This window comes from Arctopsyche grandis, chromosome 6 (genome assembly GCF_051622035.1).
Source record: "Arctopsyche grandis isolate Sample6627 chromosome 6, ASM5162203v2, whole genome shotgun sequence".
Lineage (NCBI taxonomy): Eukaryota > Metazoa > Arthropoda > Insecta > Trichoptera > Hydropsychidae > Arctopsyche > Arctopsyche grandis.
Genome location: NC_135360.1, coordinates 3052223 through 3060535, shown reverse-complemented (window position 1 = coordinate 3060535; position 8313 = coordinate 3052223). Strand labels below are relative to the sequence as shown.

General features: G+C 37.3%; 1 protein-coding gene and 1 long non-coding RNA gene across 2 annotated transcripts in view; both read left to right on the top strand.

Moving 5' to 3' along the window:
- Window positions 1-8313, top strand: part of LOC143913567 (uncharacterized) — a 781442-nt gene that overhangs the window by 118660 nt on the left and 654469 nt on the right. The window lies entirely within an intron of this gene.
- The window catches only part of LOC143913589 (uncharacterized), a 459558-nt gene continuing 452243 nt past the window's right edge, over window positions 999-8313 (top strand). Inside the window, exon 1 of the long non-coding RNA XR_013260741.1 lies at window positions 999-1785. This is a non-coding gene — a long non-coding RNA (uncharacterized LOC143913589). The remainder of the gene's footprint in view (window positions 1786-8313) is intronic.

Below are 8313 nucleotides of genomic sequence, written 5' to 3'. Positions count from 1 at the left end.
AGAGGTATGTGTGTTTTTAAAAAACTTTTTTTATAATTATGAAATAATTATTACACTTTTGATATTAATGATATTATCACATTATTTGTATTTGTAATTGGCCAGGAAGGCGTATTGGGATTTACCTGTAATGCCTTCCTGGTATATATGTAAAAAATAAAAAATAAAATAAATAAAAAAAATAAGCCAAATTTGCTTTGCAGAATTACATCTGATTTCAACAAAAACAATTTCGATTTCATCTTTTACATGAATAATTTATATTATATATTAGCATGTTTTTGTATTTTATCTCTAATTTTATTTATATTGTCATTTTTGTATGCCTATTTTATTGAATAACTTTTGAAATTTATTCTTTTAATTATTTCTTATCAAATTTTGAAGTAATCGATATTTTACAGTTTATATTATTGATGAATGTATGTATGTACATACTTTAATTATGTAGCCATTGTGAAGTATTTATTTTAAAATTATTTAACACAATTGCAATTCTTGAAATAGTTATCACATTATAATTTTCGTACAAATGTATCTAAGTATTTTATGCACCCACCCATATTTTTATTTAATTATTTCGGATTCGCTGCCAGTTTATTTAAGTTACTTCGTATTGTTAGCGTTTAATTAGTAAGGGTAATTGAACTATATATGTACATGTATAGTATTCTTTATCAAAAACATTTTCTTCGTTTTTCTTTAAATATAATAATTATTATACACTAGTCTCGTGTTACAACATCGCCAAATTGCTCTTTTTCACATGTACAATATCCAAGTGCTAAATCGACCTTATACGTTTTTCCAACTACTGCTTCACTCGGTACTTCATAATAATCATCATCCATTATGACATTCGTGTCTTTATTTAAAAAGCCAGCTTTTTTAATCCCAAACTTTAAATGAAGATTGCTCATATCTATTCTTCCGTGAACAAAATTCAAGTATTTGTCTACATAATATGTCTCTATGGAGGATGAACGAATGAGACGACTGGCATGTTAATGCACGTGTTTATTATATGACAGCTGAAGACAGAGTGAGTAGTAGCTCTCCGAACCCAGCCGAGTTGGTTCCCACTCGCAGGAAGGCAACCAAACTCGACCATGTCGTATAAGCGAGCCGCCACATCACTCCCCCCCCAGCATCAGCGATACCAAAATTACAAAGAAACAAATTTTACAATAGAAAAAAAATTATTGTTACACAAAGAGAAAAAATTATTACGTGGGGAGAAAAAAAATTGTTGACGTGGGTCATCCGCTGTGTACATAGGTGTACCGCCCTGAATGGTCGGTAGATTCGAGGGCGGTGACGTCGCGAGCAGGACGGTGGGTGGTCCGATGGTCGCGCCGATGCGATGCGATGCTGCGGCGGCGCCGCTCTTCCGAGGCTGATGTCGGTTGGTGGGGCGGCGGGGGCGGCAGGGGCATCGATGTGGTTGATGATACTCCGAGCTGGACTGTGAGTCGTTGTGGCTCGTGGAGGTGTTGTAGCGCTACCGCCCGTCTCGGCGTGACGACGCTCGTGGGGACGGACGGGGCCTTGATGATGATGATGATGATGGTGCTGAGGTGGTGTATGTCTTGTGGTGCTGGATGACCGTTCTATGTGTAGTGGATCGCGCATGACTCCACATCCAGCTGTCAAGATCGTCGTCTCATTCGCTCCCCCATTTTTTTAAAGCACCTGTCATCGACGTTGTGGCTGGACGTCGGTAGGTAGGTAGGTAGGTAGGTAGCCGTGTCTGCTCGTTTATTGTCACCCGCGGGCCGCGGCGTGCTGTGTTGATGGCGATGGGGGCGCGGCGAGGCAGGAATGAACGGCATGTTGAAATTGATCGAGGCTGCGTGGCTCGATGTCGGGGGTCACCAGTATGGAGGATGAACGAATGAGACGACTGGCATGTTAATGCACGTGTTTATTATATGACAGCTGAAGACAGAGTGAGTAGTAGCTCTCCGAACCCAGCCGAGTTGGTTCCCACTCGCAGGAAGGCAACCAAACTCGACCATGTCGTATAAGCGAGCCGCCACATCTCCATGTCAGTGCAAATTGAATCAATTAGTGATACAGCATTGTAGGGTTTATACATATCTTAAAATTATTAGTTATCGAATTTGACTTTTTTAACAATGTTCCATTTCTTGCATTATATATTTTCTTGAATAAATTAATTAAAATTGGCTAATCCCATAGTTAAATAAAATTTGGTGTCCCAAAATCACCATCATATAGATTGCCATGTATGTAGGTGATTATATTCTTTATTTTTGTGTTTAATTTAATTTAAGTATGTTTTAGAATTTACAATATGTGATACATAATATATTACAATACTTTTTCTTTGAAAATTTTCTGATTTTATTTTATATTAATGTATCTATTCTTGTATATGTATATCTTTTTGTATTTAATTTATGATTTTGTGGCGGCTCGCTTATACGACATGGTCGAGTTTGGTTGCCTTCCTGCGAGTGGGGACCAACCCGGCTGGGTTCGGAGAGCCATTACTCACTCTGTCTTCAGCTGTCATATAATAAACACGTGCATTAACATGCCAGTCGTCTCATTCGTTCATCCTCCATAATTTTATTCTCATGCTATTGTTTTAAATAAAACAAAAAAGTTTACTATTTGTATTTTTATTTAGTCCCACCGTCTTTATATTATATATGTCATCGAGGATGAACTCGATAAATTATCGGGTAAACCGACTACTAGTCATATGTGAACCAGTCACAGGACAACCGGTTGCTCTACATCGGTCAAACGTCACACCCAAAAATTCGACCAATTTTTAAGTGTGGTCAGTTTTGTCGCAACCAATTTTCGGGTGTGACCAGTTTTCTCGTGACCAATTTTCGGGTGTGACCAGTTTTAGTGTGACGGGTGATCACGTGTGACCGATCTAGAGCGACCGGTTCACATATGACTAGTAATCACCGATCCAAATTATCGAGTATGAATTCGATTCCTGAGGTAAATACCATGATAAATATATATATTATTTACCATGTCGCACCCCTTCTGCTTCAGAAGTGTGTGTTAAATCATGTCAAGATAGAAATAGTACTAGTTATTTTATTAAGCGTATTCACATATTTTTACTTAAGGAGGGTATTTTTCTCTTAGTTTATAATCTGGTCGGATTTTGGATCTGTCTAGACCAGGGGCTTCCAAATTTATTGCTACTTGGCCTCCATTTTCAAAAACCTTATCTTGGTGCTTCCCCCCCCCCCCGTCTTTTTTCATAAAATAATACAAAACGTTTCAAAATTATATAACGTATTGTAGCGTATACTAAAAAGAGCCGTCGGTAAAGTGCAATCGGGCTAGGCCGAGGCGCATCCCTAACACTGCAACCGTTATAATTGGTTTCAAGGAGTATCTCTAGACTAAGTGCATGTAGGCTAAACAATGGCCACCGAATTGGCCGCTATTGGTCCCTTCTCAGAAGTGACCGATACCGTGGGACTGAGTGTCGTGGGAATACATATTCGGGTACATGCCTAAACCTATAGGGAAGTAACCGGACGTCGAAGATGCCCTGAGCGACCGATCCGTTATAAGGCGGTACTTAGGCGATATGAAGACACTCTTGATATCGATGCCAGTGCGTGTATCTCCTTAATCATCTATAAATGCCGTGACACGACTTTGGCCTTTTACTTGGATCCTCCTCCCACCCCTACGCAACAGTATTAATACAAATACAATTGAATCGTAGATCTAAACTTTTAGATACTATTAATAAATTGTTATTTAGTTGCGTTTGAAGGATGTCACATGTGAATAAACTAGCGACTCGCTTTATACAACGATACAAATTTATACTTAGCACATTTGTGACTTGTAGAATCGCTCAGTTGTTGTCTATTTGAAAACGATATTGATTATTTTTAAATCACTACTATTTGATTATAATTTTACCAAATTTATTAATTACTAATATTTTTTTTGAAAAGTATGTAAATAAAATAAAGTTCTCAAAGAGGGATCTCATAGTCGGTGGTGGAGTTGGTACTCGCCATCAAATGTCAAAAAACGAGCAATTCAGTTGGATTTTTCCGGTTGTTGGAAGATTCCGATGGAGTGCAGACTTTGCCTCAGCTGTGCTCCACCAGAGGCTCTCGTCTCCATCCATGATGATCCTCATCTGCCGCATTTGGTGCAACGTATTTGGACCTGCTGTCAGTTGCAGGTAATTTACACTTCAACCATTACTATTGTCAATTCGTTAGTCCCTGCAATCGTCAATACCTTTCTCATCTGCAGGTTAGGAAAGACGACAATCTGCCAGATATGATATGCGATTCGTGTGTCAACAATCTGGACTTGCTCGACAGATTTCGAAAGGCTTGTCTTCGGAATGACGAATCGTCGAGAATGAGATCAGACGGGTCTTTAGATATCAAGACGGAGGAAGTTTTGCTAGATGATTTAACATGGGAGGATGAGTCGTGTACTAATTTTTCACCAAATACTTCCAGTCGTCCAGACGATGGCGTGGTAAGTGAATGGAATAATAGTACATTAACCGTTTGCCCGCGGCCGTCTTCAATGGAAGCTTTGGGCGACAAGTCTGTAGCAGTACGGCTGTCTTCCATAGAATTTCTGAGCTTTGCACGGGATTTTGAGGCTTATATGCGCCTATTTCAACTGTTTTAGGATTCAAAATTGGTTGAATATATTACTGAGAGTTGAATGCCATCTATTCAATTTGCTTGAAATGAATATATACCAGTCAAAATTAGTTTTTTGTGGAACCATACTGAAACCTCGTTTATGTGACGTCACGTCTGTTGAACAATGGCGACCATACGTCTCAATTGTATGAAGAATGATTATTTGACAATTAAGCCAAAACTGCGAGATATATTATGTATTTTATTGTTTAAAATAATATTTTATGTGTTAATTAACATATCTGGTTACTTGAGTAAATATTAAAATCTGTATTTAAGGTCGAAAACTTGATTGCAAAATTCGCGAAAAAGGTGCCGCGTACAGGGCTTGTTCGCTATATTTATTGACGCAGGCAAAGGGTTAAAACGATTCCAAGCAAAACTCGTTTAGTCAAAATAACAAATTAACATCTAATCAGACTTTAAAATTATAACATTTATTAAATTATATAACGTTTGGTTTATTTTGTAGGCATGTGGAGGAAAAATTACTTCAGACATGGGGGAAATAATAGACACCGTTGACATTCCAGCGGAAGAATTGCCATTACGAAAAGCTCTAGATAAGAAGTGCTCTACACATTCTGAATTGCATCATAAAACTGATTTCCAAGAAAAGTCATTGATTCCTGAACACAATCTTGTGTTACAGAAAATATCTCGTACTCGAAGAAAGCTGCACAAATGTGACATTTGTTCAAAGGCATTTAATAGGAAACAACGTCTCAATGCACATATGAGTGTTCATACTGCGACACAAATGCTACACAAATGCGACATTTGTTCAAAGTCATTTTCTACGAAATTCGACCTTAAGCAACATATGAGATGCCACTGTGAAGAAAAACCGTTCAAATGTGATATTTGTTTAGAATCATTCATGGCAAAATCTGACCTAATTATTCATATTATTACTCATAGTAGGGTAGAGCAACACAAATGTGATATTTGTTTAAAATCATTTTCTAGAAAATTCTTCCTAACTGAGCACATGTATATTCATACTGGGATGAAGCCACACAAATGTAATATTTGTTTAAAATCATTTTCTAGACAATTTTGCCTAAATGAGCACATGCATAATCATACTGGGGAAAAGCTGCACAAATGTGACATTTGTTTAAATTCATTTTCTAACAAAGCTAGCCTTATGCGACATATGAGATACCGCTGTGGAGAAAAGCCGTTCAAATGCGATGCTTGTTTAAAATCGTTCAAGACAAAATCTGACCTAAATATACATACTAGTACTCATAGGGTAAATCTACACAAATGTGACATCTGCTCAAAATCGTTTACTACTAAACGTTACCTCAGAACACATATGAATATTCATACTGGGGTAAAGCCACACAAATGTGACTTTTGTTTAAGATCATTCACCTTTAAATCTGAACTTTCAAGGCATTTGAACACTCATCCCGTAGACAAGCCACATAAATGTGATATTTGTTTAAAATCATTCACTACTAACATTTCCCTCAGTCAGCACATGCGTATTCATACTGGGTCTACCTCACGGGCTGGAATGTGAAATTACCGAAAACGCAAATATCGCAAGGCAAAGATCGAAAATCGAAAGATCTTAAGTCGAAAGATCAAAAAACAAGGGTGCATGGTAAACGGTACATACTCACTAAATTTGCGCGAACAGGATACAACAGGAACAAGAGGAACAGGCTTTTCCTCCCGTATTCTGCGCGCGCACATTAATACAGGAGGAAAAGCCTGTTTCTCTTGTTCCTGTTGTATCCTGCACGCGCAAATTAAGTGAGTATGTACCGTTTACCATGCACCCTTTTTTTTTGATCTTTCGACTTAAGATCTTTCGATTTTCGATCTTTGCCTTCCGATATTTGCGTTTTCGGTAATTTCACATTCCGGCCCGTCACGGAGACCACTACTAGTCATATGTGAACCAGTCACAGGACAACCGGTCACACGTGATCACAAGAGAAAACTGGTCACACCCTAAAATCGGTCACGAGAAAACTGGTTGACCGATTTTAGGGTGTGACGGGTGATCACGTGTGACCGATCTAGAGCGACCGGTTGTCCTGTGACCGGTTCACATTTGACTAGTAATCCACCGAACCGACTTTGAGACGCTATTTTAATTGATACAAATAAATAATTTTTATATTTAATCAAAATAATACCTGTATAATATAGAACTAAGCCAACTGACTTGTCTTTTATTATTTTTAATTAAAATATATTTTATTTAATCAATAGAAATCACTTTATGACTCTTATAATTAATTACCCTTCATATAAAATCATTATAACATTTAAAAAGCAGGTTGATATACGCAAAGATCCACCGTATCCATTTGTGGTGAGAAGTTGTAGTATCTGTAGTAAATTGTAGAATTTCACATACATACGTATTGTAGCGTGGATGTGTAGAGGGGTTTCTGAGATTGGAATGAAAGACGGAAGTAGTAGAGGTAGTTCGTTGTTGTTCACCCGTCGCCAGGTCTGAATGAACCACGCTCCAAAGGCGCCGCATTTTTATACCCATTGGGGTACTCTCTGCGGTTCGGTGATTACTGGTCACAAAATCACTAAAATCTCTATAACGGAACATCTCGCAGCCGAAAAGTCCATCATACTAACGAGAACTTGAGTGCCAAATATTGTGTATTCGCGATTTTCATGGCAAACATTGTGTTTGTGACCACCGCAATGTGACGAATAGTCCAATTACCTCTCTCCACACATAGAGATCATTGGTCAATGATCTTATTGGCTGTTGTATAAGCTGAGGCCTCTTTGGCGCGAGCACGAGATGAGGTTGAACACGAGATGAGAACCATTCGCGGGTGCGCCCGTATAACGAATAAGTGCATACTTATTTGTTGGAGAGCATATTTTAATTCAGAAAAATTATTATACCAAACAGAATTTTAAAGATAAATTCAATAAAAACATTCAATAATTGTTATATTGTTTTATTTTATTTAATTATGAATATATATTAAAGGCATACGTACATGTGTATACACAAAGTACATATGTATGTCTGCATACACCTAATGAACGCATTACATACATCAAATAAGTTAATAGTATTAACCAGATATTATTTGAATTACGACTGTAATATAATCAGATATTACAGTCGTAATTTAAATTAACCAAGCTTGAAGTGGCATATATGTACATATGTTAGTGAGTTCTTTGCGATCAATTAATGAAGACATTCGTGCTGAGTTGACTAATTATGTCAATTTTAAAAATTTTATGGTGTACATATTTGATGCATGAAGGCTAAAACAATTTGGGTTTTGCTTTTGCATAGTGTTAAATAATTTATTTTTTTTATATTACAAATAGGGTTGCCACCTCAGACCCAGGTCTCACCTAAAGATTATGACAAAAAAAAATTCGGTTCCACTTTAGTATGCGGTCTACCTTAGCATGCGATCTACCTTTGAATCGCATTCGACTATTTTTATTTTGTATCGTACCAACGACCTGTTTATAATTTTTTTTATAGGCCCAACCCTAATTTAACCTAACCTAACCCGACCCTTAAATAAATAGGTGTTGGCTGTTAAGATATCTTTTTTTACATACCTCCTGCACGTTTCACTTACGATTACAATTCAGGAAAAAG